Below are 13622 nucleotides of genomic sequence, written 5' to 3'. Positions count from 1 at the left end.
AAGGAATCTGAAGCTTGAAAATCCCCAGCAATTTGCTGTGATTTCTTTTCACATTCTTAATAAATATTCACTTTTTAAAAATATATTTTTTTTTATTGATTTTTTACAGAGAGGAAGGGAGAGGGATAGAGAACTAGAAACATTGATGAGAGAAAAACATCGATCAGCTGCCTCCTGCACACCCCCTACTGGGGAATGTGCCTGCAACCAAGGTATATGCCCTTGACTGGAATCGAACCCAGGACTCTTCAGTCCGTAGGCCGACGCTCTATCCACAGAGCCAAACCGGTCAGGGCTAAATATTCACTTCTGTACCCCATTTTATATTCATCATTTTATATCCTTTTTCTTAAAGATGGTGCCCCCAAATTAAAATGAAAACCATGATGTTTTAATGGCAATCATGAGCCAGGGTGCCAAGCGTCCTCCCACCAGAGTGGGTAAAATAAAGAGCCCACACACAGTTTCAGTGGAGACATGGACCCAGGGACTGTCAGGAGAAGAGGGGGATGCAAGGACCACCTTGGAAAGCTATCCGCAGGATCTTCTCAAGCAGACGAACCATCATTTCCTACGAGGCTGCAATTCCTCCCGTGATGTTTACCCAACAGAAATGCCGAGTCTGTGTCCTCCGAAAACGTGCAAGAATGTCCACAGCAGCCTTTTCTTACAATATCCCAGAGCTGAAAACAACCTGAACGTCCAGCGCTGGCAGGATGGTATGGACATTGCGGCGTAGTCATTCAACATAACAGTGTAAGAAGGAGAAAGGACAAGCTGCAGCTCTGTGCACGATTACTGGAATCTCACAAACACGTTCCACAGAAGATGCCAGACAGGGGTGCACACTGAATGGGTTTGTTCCTATGAAGTTCACCGCCAGGAAAAACTCCTCTACGATGTGAGAAGTCAGTGGTTACCGTCAGGGGTCGGGTAGCAACCGGAAGGGGAGCCAGGGGAGCAGCTGGCAGCTGGTAAGGGTCTGATTCTTGAGCTGGGGTGCTGGTTCGCACGGCGTGTTCAGTTTGGGGAATTCATAGAGGCGTACGCTTACGGTGTGAGCCTTTTCTATGTGCATGTTATACCTTAATGCGAATTTCCTCGATGTTATAAGCTTCAAGCCCCTGAAAACCTTGACGTTCCCCACCCCCACCCCTTAAAGACGTTTATAAGAGCCTAACTGATGACACACGCTGAGGAGCAAGATCTCACATGCTCTCCAACCTGTCCTGGGGGTCAGAGCGGGATTTGGGTTTTATTCTTGTGAAGAGGTTTCCGCTGGAGGGAAGTGAGTGAAAGGTGATATGAGGGAGTAGCGGGGTGAAAGTGGGGACTTGGGCGTGGCTATGGAGAGCCCCAGTGAGCAGAAGGGCAGAGAAGATTTCCTGGGTGGGATCTCAAGGGCAAGGCAGGCATAGAGGAGGTAGGGGTGGGTGGAGAGGGTTGATTGGGCAACGATGGGGAACTGGAATAAGATTAGGGCAACTTGTGTGGGGGCCTAGAGGGTAGAGGGAGGTGTGGTCTCTGATGATTCCACAGCCAGTCGGTCACCCTGGCACCACCAGGCCCGGCTCCACCTGGAAGCCAACGCTCCCTTGGCCAACTCCCCCTTCATTCCTTCTCGGGGCTGGCCGGCCTCTCATGGAAACGCGAAGGGGTTCCCAGCCAGAGCTTGGCAGCCACCCAGATCTTTACAGCCTAGCATTTTGTCTCTCCCGGTCATGAACCTGGTTTTTCTTTTCCTCCTTTCCTGTTTTATTGACCCAAGCCTTTGCAGCGGACTTCAAGCTTGACGATGTTGTATCTTGTGTCATTGAGAGGCCGGTAGCCTTCGTGAAGTGGGTGTACTAGCCCGTTGTACAAATGAGGAGAGTGAGACCTGACCCAAGACTACCCACCCAATGAGAGGCAGAGCTAGATTTTAACAATAATAACAACAGCAGCAGACATGATTGAGCAACAAGTGGTGCCAGGTGCGGTGCTCAGCACTGTGCATCCATCCCGCCACCCATTCAGTCCTCACAATGACCCAGTGGGAAAAGTTGCAATTCTTATCAGCCCCTTAAAAAATTTTTGTATTGAAGTCTTACATACGTATGCATAAAAGTGTACAGATTATAAAAACCTGGAGAGTTTCCACAAACTGAACCCACCCATGTGGGGGGAAAAAATAGAGCAATTGATACAGCACCCAAAGCACAAGTGATAAAAGAGAAGACTGATAAAGTGGACTTCATAAACATTTAAAACTTTTGTATTTCAAAGAACACCATTAAAAATATTGCTAGAAATAAGAAGGGCACTGTATAGAGTAAATGTTTTCATTTACCAGAACATATAACTATTTTAATCTTCTGTAACCTAATGACATAAGTTCAAAATGTGCAAAACAAAAAATTGATAGAGCTCTAAGGAGAGATACACAAATTCAAATCATTATGGAAGGTTCACTACATCTCTCTCAGTATTTGACAGAACATGAAGACAAAAAGTCAATATGGATATAGAGGATGTATTTACTGGCTAAGTTATACTGCAGTAACATAAAGATCAAAAGTCTTGGTGGCTTAATACCCCACAGGTTCATATTTCACACGGAGTCCAGTGGAATCAGGCAATTGCCAGGGCTATTCTCCTCCATGCAGTGACCCAGGGATCCAGGCTCTCCCATCACGTGTTTCTGCCAATTTATCCTGTGGTTTCCACAGATGCTTCTCAAGAAGAGAAAGTGGGAAGATAGCACGAGCTATAGATGCCTCGGCCCAGAAGTTACATGTCTCACTTCTATTCACATCTCTTTTTATATATGTATATATTTTGTTGATTTTAGAGAAAGAGGAAAGGAGAGAGATTGCATACATTGGTTGATTCTTGTATGTGCCCCAACTGAGAATTGAACCCACAACCTTGGCATATCAGGATGATGCTCTAACCAACTAAGCTATTCAGCCAGGGCCCATTTATATCGCTTAAGCTAGAACTGGTCACGTGGTCTCTCCTAGCTCCAAGGGTACTGAGAAATGTAGTTTGCCAATGTCCCTAGAAAAGAGAGAACCAGGTAGGAGTGAGCATTTGCAGACTCTATTCACTGGATTTCAACAAAACAATGAACAAGCTTGACCTAATGGACATATATAGATAACTCTGCATCCAATACCATATTTTTAAGCACATATGACAATTTGCCAAATTTGACTATAACTTGGCTATAAAGCCGGTCTTACGAAATTTTAAAGAATCCAAATCACATGGAGCATGTTATCTAAACAGCTATTCATTATAACTGAAGTATAAGTCAATAATGAGATGACTCAAAATTTTCCATATGCTAAGGAATTTAAAAATATACTTCTAAATAACCCATGAATTAAAGAAGAACTCATAAAGGAAACCAGAAAAGATTTGAATCAATTGATAACAAAGAAAATCCGTATCAAAATTTGTAGGTGTAGATAAATCAGTACATAGAAGGAAATTTTGTAGTTTTAAATGCATATGTCAGAGAAGAGCTGAAAACTGATAAAATAAACCTTTAGCTCAAGAAGTTCGAAAAATAATATTAAAACAAATATAATGAAAGTAAGAAAAAGTAAGTAATAAAGGCAAGAACAGGAATGAATAAAATAAGAAAGCAAAAATTAAAACAGAGTTAATCCAACAAAGCCAAAAGTCGGATCTTTGAAAAGACAGCAAAATTGACAACCTCCTGAATAAAATTTCCCTAGAGAAAAACAGAAATGGCACACACACACACACACAATATTAGGAATAAAAAGTGGGATGTCACTATAGATGCTACCAACATTACAGAAAAAAGAGGATGTTTTGAACAACTTTGAGTCAATACATTTGAAAATTTAAATGAAATGAACATCCTAGAAAGGCATAAAATATTAATTTTGACTCAAGACAAAACAGAAAAACTAGGAAATCCTCTATCAGTGAAGGATTCTGAAATACCCTTTCTAAAAAGGAAACTTCAACTCTAGATCGCTTCACTGACAAGTTCCAACATCCAAAGATGACACAATTTTAGTCTTTGACAATCTCTTCCAAAGAAAAGAGAAAGAGGGGACAACCCCCAATTCATTTTTTTAAGGCTAACATCACCTACACACCAGAATAGGACAAAGATATGGGGGCGGGGGGAAGAAAAGAAAAAAATTAAAGGTCAATTTTGCTCGGAAACTTGAATGAAATATCCTTAATAAAGTGTTAACCACAAAAATCCATCAATCTATAAAAAAGTACCACAACCAAAATGGGCTAATCTCAGGAGCCCAAGGTTGATTTTTTAAAATTATATTTTATATTTATGGCAGACATTATTACATTCCCCTCCCTTTTCCCTCCTTTGCCCACCTCCATCCAAACCCCACCCTCCCCTCCCTCTGGCCCTCGTCGCATTGTTATCTGTGTGCATGTATGTTCTTTGGCTGTTCTCTCAATCTTCTTCCATTCCGTCCACTCCACCCACCTCCCTTCTGACATTTGTCAGCCTGTTCCATGTAACCATTCCTCGTGTTCTGATTCGTTCATCCATTTATTTTGTTCATTAGATTCCACATATAAGTGAGATCATATGGTATTTGTCTTTGTCTGACTGGCTTATTTCACTTAGCATAATCATCTCCAGGTCCATCCATGCTGTCACAAAAGGTAAGAATTCCTTCCTTTTTACAGCTGCATAGTATTCCGTTGTGTAAATGTACCACAGCTTTTTTACTAGTATCCAATCATCTACTGATGGACATTTGGGCTCTTTCCAGATCTTGGTTATAAACATAGGGGTGCATATATTTTTTTCTGATTGGTGCTTCGGGATTCTTAGGATACAGTCCCAGAAATGGGATCGCTGGGTCAAAAGGCAGTTCTATTTTTAATTTTTTGAGAAAACTCCCTACTGTTCTCCACAGTGGCTGCACCAGTCTGCATTCTCACCAACAGTGCACTGGGGTTCCCTTTTCTCCACATCCTCTCTAGCACTTGTTGTTTGTTGATTTATTGATGGTAGTCATTTTGGCAGGTGTGAGGTGATACCTCTTTGTACTTTTAATTTGCATCTCTCTGATGATTAGTGATGTTGAGCATTTTTTCATATATCTATTGGCCCTATGTATGTCCTCTTTGGAGAAGTGTCTATTCAGGTCTTTTGCTCATTTTTTAGTTGGATTGTTTGTCTTTTTGGTGTTGAGTTGTATAAGTTCTTTATATACTGTTTTGGAAATTAACCCCTTATCAGATGTAGCATTGGCAAAAATGTTCTCTCATACAATGCGTTCTCTTTTTCTTTTGTTAGTGGTTTCTTTTGCAGTGTAAAAGCTTTTTAGTTTGATGTAGTCCCATTTGTTTATTTTTTCCTTTGTTTCCCTTGCCTAAGAGACATTTTGGCAAAAATACTGCTATGAGAGATGTCTGAGATTTTACTACCTGTATATTCTAGGATTTTTATGGTTTCATGACTTAAATTTAAGTCTTTTATCCATTTTGAGTTTATTCTTGTGTATGGTGTGAGTTGGTGGTCTAGTTTCATTTTTTTGCATGTATCTGTCCAATTTTCGCAACACCATTTATTGAAGAGACTGTCTTTACTCCATTGTGTGCTCTTACCTCCTTCATCAAATATTAATTGAGCATAATGGCTTGGGTCAATTTCTGGGGTCTCTGTTCTGTTCCATTGATCTATATGCCTGTTCTTGTGCCAGTACCCGGCTGTTTTGATTACAATGGCTTTGATATTCAGTATTGTGATCCCTTCAACTGCATTCTTCTTTCTCAAGATTGCTAAGGCTCCATTCATGTAATTCAGCACATAAACTGATTAAAGGACAAAAAACAACATGCAAAAGACCATTTGATAAAATATTGATATTTATTCATGATTTTAAAATTAAAAAATAATGTGGGAAATTATTAATAGAAGACAATTTCTTTAATAAAGATTATGTCTGCAGCTAACAATTCATGGTAAAATATTGCAAGCTTCTCTTTTTGAGACCAGAGACAAGTCAAGGATGTTCACAGCACCCATTTTTTTCAACATTTTATTGGAGGTCTCACTAGTGCCGTAAGGTAATAAAAGGGGTAAGATTTGGAGAAGAAATAAAAGTCATTTTTCAAAAGTGTGGACAAAAGAGGGTTCTACAGAAAGTAACCTCACAGGGCGATCTGATCATAAATTCTTAAGTAGGCAGGTCTGGTGAGCAGTCTTGCCCCAGGCCCAAAGCTTCTTTAGTAAAAGGTTTATCTTTGCTTTCAGCAAGCCCTGTCCATCGTTCTTGTGCATGGAGGTTAACACCTTTAACATGCCAGAGTAATTGTCTTTCCAGACCCCTGGGAAGAAACCACCCTCAAGAAAGCACATAATTTTACTAACTATCCCATAATCCAATCCCTGCCTGGTTTTCCCCCACCTTCGTGCAATCTTCCTTTCATTCCCTCCTTAACTCCCAATGCATAAAAGCAGCTGTGGAGCCCTGGCCGGTGTGGCTCAGTTGGCTGGGCGTCACACCGAAAGGTCTGGGCACATGGCCGGGTTTCAGGCTCCATCCCTGGTGGGGGGCTGTGCAGGAGGCAGCTGATCAATGTTGTGTTCTCACATGATGTTTCTCTCTTCTTCCTTCCTTTCTTTCTAAAAATCAATAAACATTTTTTTTTTTAAGAAGAAGCTGCAAAACTGTCACTCTCCTGAGCATTTGAGATCTGGCTTCCCGGCAATTGTCAGTTTGGGCTCAAATAAATTCATAAAAATTATCTATAAGTTCCTTATGACAACAAAGGTGATATAATTATGTATAGAGAAACCTCAAAATAGTCGGCCACGATGTTATCCAAATGAACAAGAAGATTTAGTGTTTGTATTAGAGACAAAATAAATGTATTAAAAATATGTTTCCATACAACAACCCACTGAGTTATTGGATGAAGCTGCTAAGGGCAGGTTTTGCACTTGGGGGCGAGAAGCTGTTCTTAACATTCAGAGAGGAACCTGTGGAAACAGGCCCTTCCTTGTGTGAGTGAGCTCCCCGTCACCGGAAGGGTTCAAGCAGGGACAGGATGGGCTGCGGCCAGGGGTGCTGGGAAAGAACCTGGGCTCGAGTGAGAGGCTGGCCCTCCCCAGGCTGGCCCTCAGCTCTTCTTACACTCAGCCCCCGGAGTGGCCTTTCTCCTCTCTTTTGGCTCCTCTCAAAGTCAACTTAATCCTTCTGGTAAACCCACAAAACACGCCAGGATTTATAACTCAGGAAATGTTTGTAACAAGTCTTAATCTTATCGGGGTCGACTCCCCTCTCCCAGGCTCTGCTTTCAGAGAAAACCCACAACGGTTATTTCTCTTCCCCTTTCCCCTGCCCCGGCCCCAGCAGACTTACTTCCTAGTCCCGGTTCTCTGGGGGCGCACAGCTCCCCGAGGGTGGTGGGTGTTGGGCTGGGGGCTTCTTCGTAAGCACAAAGGGTAAAGGTCACTTTGTTCATAGGCTCCCTACTGCTAAGAGTCCTGTGTCTTCAACACCACAGACCCCGTTTACAGAGGCAAATCCTTGCACACATGGAGCACTTCCTAGGTGCCCAGCGTTGTGCGAAGGGCTGTCTGCGTTTGACTTCTCCAAGCCACCCATCCATCCCAGGAGGTGGGTCTGTCACTAAGCTCCCTGGGCCCCACAGGAAGTGGGACTTGGGACTGGAACATTTTCAGTTCAGACCACACGTTCTGAAACCCACGCTACCTGGTTTGAGCAATACGCAGCGGTAGAGCTGCTTTCTTTGGAGTCAGGCAGCCTTGCACTTTCCAGCCACATGAGCTTGGACCTCGGTTTTCTCAAGTGCAGAATGGGGCTCAGAGGCATTTCTGCTTCTCAGGGTCATTGAGAAGGGTTATCAATGAATGAGATGGTGAATGTAAGGGCTCATCACACAGGGTGCTCCAGTCATGTTGGTTGTGGTTATTGGCAGTTTCTGGGCTCTGGACTCTCACCACAGCGGAGCTGGAGCCATGAGCTTGGGAAGATGCTGCAACCCCGGAGCTGAGGCAGCCTGATCCTGCCAGGGGAACGGCCATGGCCAAACCGGCACTACTTGCAGCTGGCGCACTGTGGACAGATGCAGAGAGGCAAGGCTGTTAATAAATCTGTCGGTTTCCAGGATGCCCCGCTGCGGGCCCCTGCTCTGACAGGCACCACAGGATGGGGGATGGGGGAGGGTAGCTGGCAGCAGACCCAAGTGTTGGCTGAGCCGCTAGATAACCTGTAATGAACTGTCTCTCGAGCTGGAGGCATTAACCTTGCTCCCCCCAACCCCTGGCCCCCCAGGCCTAGGCTCTGGGGTTAACCCCTTTCTTCCCAGCCCCAGGGGAGCTGAGAGCACAGCTTGTGTGAAGGAGGGCTGTATTGATTATCTATTGCCACCTAAGAGATTACCTCCAAACCTAGCAGCTGGGAGTAACGAACATTAGCTCGCAGCTTCTGTGTGGTGGGAATCTGAAAGTGGCTTCCCTGGGTGGTTCTGACTCAAGGTTTTTCACGAGGTTGCAATCAAGGTGTTGGCCTTGGTGGCAGTCATCTCTCAAGGCTTGACAGGGGGCGGGGGGATCTGATTCCAAACTCACATAGCTGTTGGCAGTCCTTCCTCCCCAATAGCTATTCCCAAGAGCGGTCACACAGGCCTCCCCACAGGGCCACCTCTTCTTGTCAAGAAAGCTGGCCTCCCCCCACACCAGCAATGAAGAGAGAGCACGAGGGGCACCAACCATGGAAGGCACAGTCCCTTTATAACCCAGCCTCTTCATCCATCACCGCTGACAGATTGTGTTTGTTCACTGCAAGTCACTGAGTCCAATCCACACTCAGGAGGGAACGACACAGGGTGTGAAAAACAGGAGTAGGGGACCACTGGGTCATCTCAGAGGCTGCTGCCTCGGGGGCTGCTCCTGGGACACACACAGACCTAAGTCTGGCTCACCTCCAGGTGCTCCTGCCCAGAGAGCCAGGAATTGGTCTCAACTCCTCATCCCACCTATTGCCAAGCCTTGTTGGTCCAATAACCTAAATAGCTCTCAAGTCTGACCACTTGCTCTCTCTTGACTGTCACAGCTCCAGCCAGGCCCCCATTGTATTGCACCTGGGTGTGGCCACCATGTCACCACTTCTGCACTTGTCCCCCTGCATGTATTCTGCTCCCTTCGATCACCACCCATCCCTATCACCGTCATCTGAGTCTTCCTAATAATAGTCAGCGGAGTCTTTTCCGATTGGACCATGTCTTTCCTTGCTGAAAACCCTTCTGAGGCTTCCCACATTCTCAGCACGAAGACCTATGTTCTCTCCATAGACAACAAGACTCTGCGAGGTCTGGCTCACCTGAACCTCGACAGCCTCACCTCTCAACACTGTCTTCTTTCAGTGCCTTGAACGTGCTTTGTCCCCTCCTGGCACAGACTTGGCGCATGCTGTTCCTCTCCCAGGAATGTTTTTCTTGTCCCGTTCACTTAGGTGACCCCTCATCACCCTCTGGATCTTGGCTCAAGAGTTGCTTCCTTGCACAAGCTGTCCCCATCCAGCCCTGACTTGGCTCAGTCTCCTGTTGAAAACTTGACCTCATGTCATAGCACTTTGCTAGACACACTGTTCTCTATCTGATTGGTCCCTGTCTGTGTCCCCTCACCAACACTGTAAGTGCCACGAGGGCAGGGACTGTATATGGTTTTTTCCAGCTGCATCCCTAGTGCCTATCACCAGTGGGTGCTTAAGAAACACCCATTGAACATTAAAAAAAAAATCCTCACCCAAGGGTATGCTTTTTAAAAATTAATTTTAGAGAGAGAGGATGGGAGAGAAATATTGATGTGAGAGTTACATTGATCAGTTGCCTCCCATACACGCCCCAAGCAGGGATCAAACCCACCACCTTGGTATGCGTCCTGATCGGGAATCGAACCCGCAACCTTTTGGTGTATGGGTCGACACTCCAACCAACTGAGCCACCCTCCAGGGCACATCTGTTGAATTTTTAAAAAATTAAAATTCTTGTGATAAAACCACAACTTTAAAAACATGAATTCATTACAATCACAGACCTCCAGGGCTCAAAGGGGGCTCAGAAACCTTTCCTTGTTTTTGGAAGGGGAAACTGAGGCCCAGGGACAGGGAAGGATTTCCCGGGCTGCAGGGTGAGTGAGAACAGAGAGGAGAAGCCAGTCCTCTGATGACCCCTCGCCTGCCATTGTCCATCTGCCATAAGCCCCATTTGCCTATCACCACCTGAACTTCCCGCTGGCACTTGGCAGATGCCAGCGATCACCTCCATTAGCCTTAAGGCCTGGGCACAGAGACCCTGGAAACCTTTGGCAAAACCTCCTTTCTGGTAAATTCTTTTCTTAGTTTTGGAACTCCTTAAAATGCATGACTGGTCCTGAAAACAGTCTTTTCACCCCAAATCAAGAACCAGCCCAGCTTTTGAAAAGTCAACATTTTGGGTTCCTCCCACATGGAGCCCTAACCATTTGAGCGGGCCAGGACGTGAGGTAATGTGGCCAATTGCAGAAGAAACTGAGGCCAGAGAAGGCCAGAGGCTTTCCCAAGGTCACACACAAAATCAGTGGCAGGACAGGGACTAGATCCCAGGCCTCCCCTTCTCATGCCAGCGCTCCTGTCTCTACAGCCGGCGGCAAGTAGGGGACCGGATTAACTTGAAGGCACCTGCAAACTCTGATCCGAGACTAACAGACCCTCCTCGGAAACGGGTCCTTCCTTAGACTATGGTCAGCTTTGCAGAGTCTTAGATCCTCTGCGGAGAGTAACTCTCGACTAGCAAAAGTGGCAACCTGGCGATTCAAAGCAAACAAGCAAATGCACTGATACTGCGAACAAACTGGTATTGCAAAAACAAAGTGGTATTGAAAAAATGCCCACCTGGTATTCAAATGACGTGCCAGTATTGAAAAAGAATGAGAGATTTTTACATACAAATCCAGGTTTCCGCCTTCTCAAAGAAAAATCAGACAATCTGGCAACACTTGCTCTGCCTCCTGTCATGCGGACACTTGGCTGAACTGCATAGCGGTTGTCACACACTCACCTGCCCACAGCTGCCCAAACTCCCTCCTTCCGTTGCCTTCCCAGGCCACGAGGCATTAGAGTTTGTGGCACCTATTCTACTGGATTTGAGGCTCCCTGGAGAAGTGGTCCCATAGGTTCCATTTGATGTCTCCAGGGACAGGGAGCTCAGTGCCAGTCTGCTCCAAGGCTGGTCAAGGAGATGGTGGGGAGGGAGAGCTGGATTTGAATCACGGTGTATCTGAACCCATGAATAACAGGTCATGCCAGAATGTAATTCCAGAGCCTAATAAACTTTAATTGCCTCATAACCAGGTCTCTCTATGCTTGTTTTGGCTGAGGCAGGTACTAAAGCCACTCTTGGGAATGACTTCACAGACTTCTAGTCCATCGAAATGAAGTCCAGATGCCATTGCATTCAGGGCAAACCAGGGGCTAGGTCTGGATAGCCCTTTTGAAGTTGCAAGGCCAGCTGCCGCTGATATCAAAAAAGGGGTTGCAGGTCCACCTTTGGATTCTTGAGCAATGACAGCTCTCAAATTGCCTTTGTGACCTTGCCAGGAGCTGTCACCACCACCCATGTTTCATAATCTATGGGAGGAGTGAGGTGGGGGCCTTCTAGCAATGTGAGGCCGCTGAGCACTTCATCAAGAGGCAGAATCAGGGCAGATACTCTTAATCGAGTTCTTGGCAAGCATCACACTGGAACTTTAAAATAGCGATGGCTTTGTTCCCACCACACTTATCAGTAACCATATCTCCATGCCAACAGAATCATTAGAGGCCAGGACTATTAGCTCTGGGAGGAACCCATGTGTTTTATCTTGTCCAACTCTCTACCTTCGTCGAGAAGCTCCCTATAGCACCCTAGACAAGAAGGGTAGGCCAGCCCTGCAGAGTAACAAGTCTTCCTCATGAGTCAGAAGCCCTCCCTACTAACACTTCCATCTCCTGCCCTCAGAGCAAAAGCCATGCTCACCTTCACCTACTGCCCATGAGCACCCCCAGACTTGCCCTCCCCTTGTCTGCAGACAATCCACTCTGGGACATCTACTCCTTCCCGGGGGGCCTTGAATTTAAATTTGAGCCTGGCCACCCTCCTGCAATTAACCAGTGTCCCTCTTCAGCACCTGTACAACAGTTGTAACTTAAGAGGACATAGTTCTTGCTCCAGGACCTACAAGGAAGTAAGGCTGAGCCCAGCTGTGCCACATCCTAGGCTCACATGCCCAGTGTTTCACAGATTGTCTCATATCAGCAAACAGATTTTATTTATTTAACAAATACTTAGTTGGCTTAGCTTACTTTAGCGACATGATTCATTAAATCCCCATGACCTTCTAAGAGAGAGTCCATTATTCTCATCCCCAGTGTACAGATGCTAAAACCAAGACAAGGGAGGTGAAGCCACTCGGCCAAAATGCCAGTTAAGTGAGGACATGTGGACTTGGACGCAGATCATTGGAGTCTGGAGCTGGTGCTCGTTACCTGTCTTTGTCGTGGTCAGTGTTGGACATGGGGATGAAGGCCTCCAGGGAGACCAGGAAATACCCAGTCTTCCTGATAAGTCAGCCCCACCCTGACTTCTCTGCAGTGATGGAGTTGGGACTTCACTTGAGTTCCAAATTCAGGGCTCTTTGCTCTGGCCTAGAGCATGCTGAGTGGACTAATCTGATTTAACTGAAGTGGAATTCCCCAGGGTAGCAGTATCACCAGATCCTATTCAGAGTGGCTGGCTTGGATTCCTCATGCATATCTGACAGGACACAATTACCCAGCAGGTTCCTGGGCCAAGGAGAGAACTACCCAACCTAGGCATCTGATGTTTATTTTTTATTTTTATTTTTTATAAATCTTTACTGTTGAAAGTATTACATGCATCCCCCTTTTTGCCCCATTGACCCCCCCCAGCCCGCCCCCACCCTCTCCTCTCCCCACCCCAATCTTCACCACCCTATTGTCTGTGGCCATGGGTTATGCATACAAGGTCTTTGGTTGATTACCTCCCACCCAGCCACCCTCCCCGCCTTCCCTCTGAGATTCCACACTCTGTTCCATGCTTCCATGTCTCTGGATCCACTCCGCTCATCAGTTTTTTAATTAGATCCCACATGTGAGTGAGATCTTGTGATACTTGTCTTTCTCTGACTTATTTCACTTAGCATGATACTCTCCAGGTCCTTCCATGCTGTCTCAGAGGGTAAGAGATTCTTCTTTTTCACTGCTGCATAGTATCCCATGGTGTAAATGTACCACAGCATGTTTATCCACTCCTAGCTATTGTAAATTGTGCTGCTATGCACATAAGGGTGCACACATTCTTTCTGTAGGTATCTGATACTTTAAAAGTGCACACGTCAAAAGACCCATTCCCCAGCACTACTCATGGGGGACCCAAGTCCTTCTGATTGAGGCCCCCAAAATAAAATAAACAAAAGTTTATTTTAGGAACATGTTAGGAAATACATGGACACCTCATTAATTCATAGCCCAGGAATCTAGAAGTCATCATTAATCCAAATGTGGACAAACTCTTTCTTATAAAGGGCCAGGTAGTAAATATGTTGGGAAAGA

The 13622-nt window shown here is 45.5% G+C and overlaps 1 long non-coding RNA gene across 1 annotated transcript; it reads right to left on the bottom strand.

Moving 5' to 3' along the window:
• Nucleotides 1-207: 207 nt before the first annotated feature.
• Nucleotides 208-12918, bottom strand: LOC132239611 (uncharacterized). Its single transcript, XR_009454085.1, has 3 exons — nucleotides 7725-12918; nucleotides 5611-5817; nucleotides 208-3039 (listed from the first exon to the last, which is right to left on the bottom strand). It is a non-coding gene; the product is annotated as an uncharacterized LOC132239611 (long non-coding RNA).
• Nucleotides 12919-13622: the final 704 nt, after the last annotated feature.

The sequence above is a fragment of the Myotis daubentonii genome, chromosome 8 (assembly GCF_963259705.1).
Source record: "Myotis daubentonii chromosome 8, mMyoDau2.1, whole genome shotgun sequence".
In the NCBI taxonomy this organism is placed as follows: Eukaryota; Metazoa; Chordata; class Mammalia; order Chiroptera; family Vespertilionidae; genus Myotis; species Myotis daubentonii.
The sequence above is the reverse complement of the archived record's forward strand: the minus strand, read 5'-3'. Positions and strand labels throughout refer to the sequence as shown.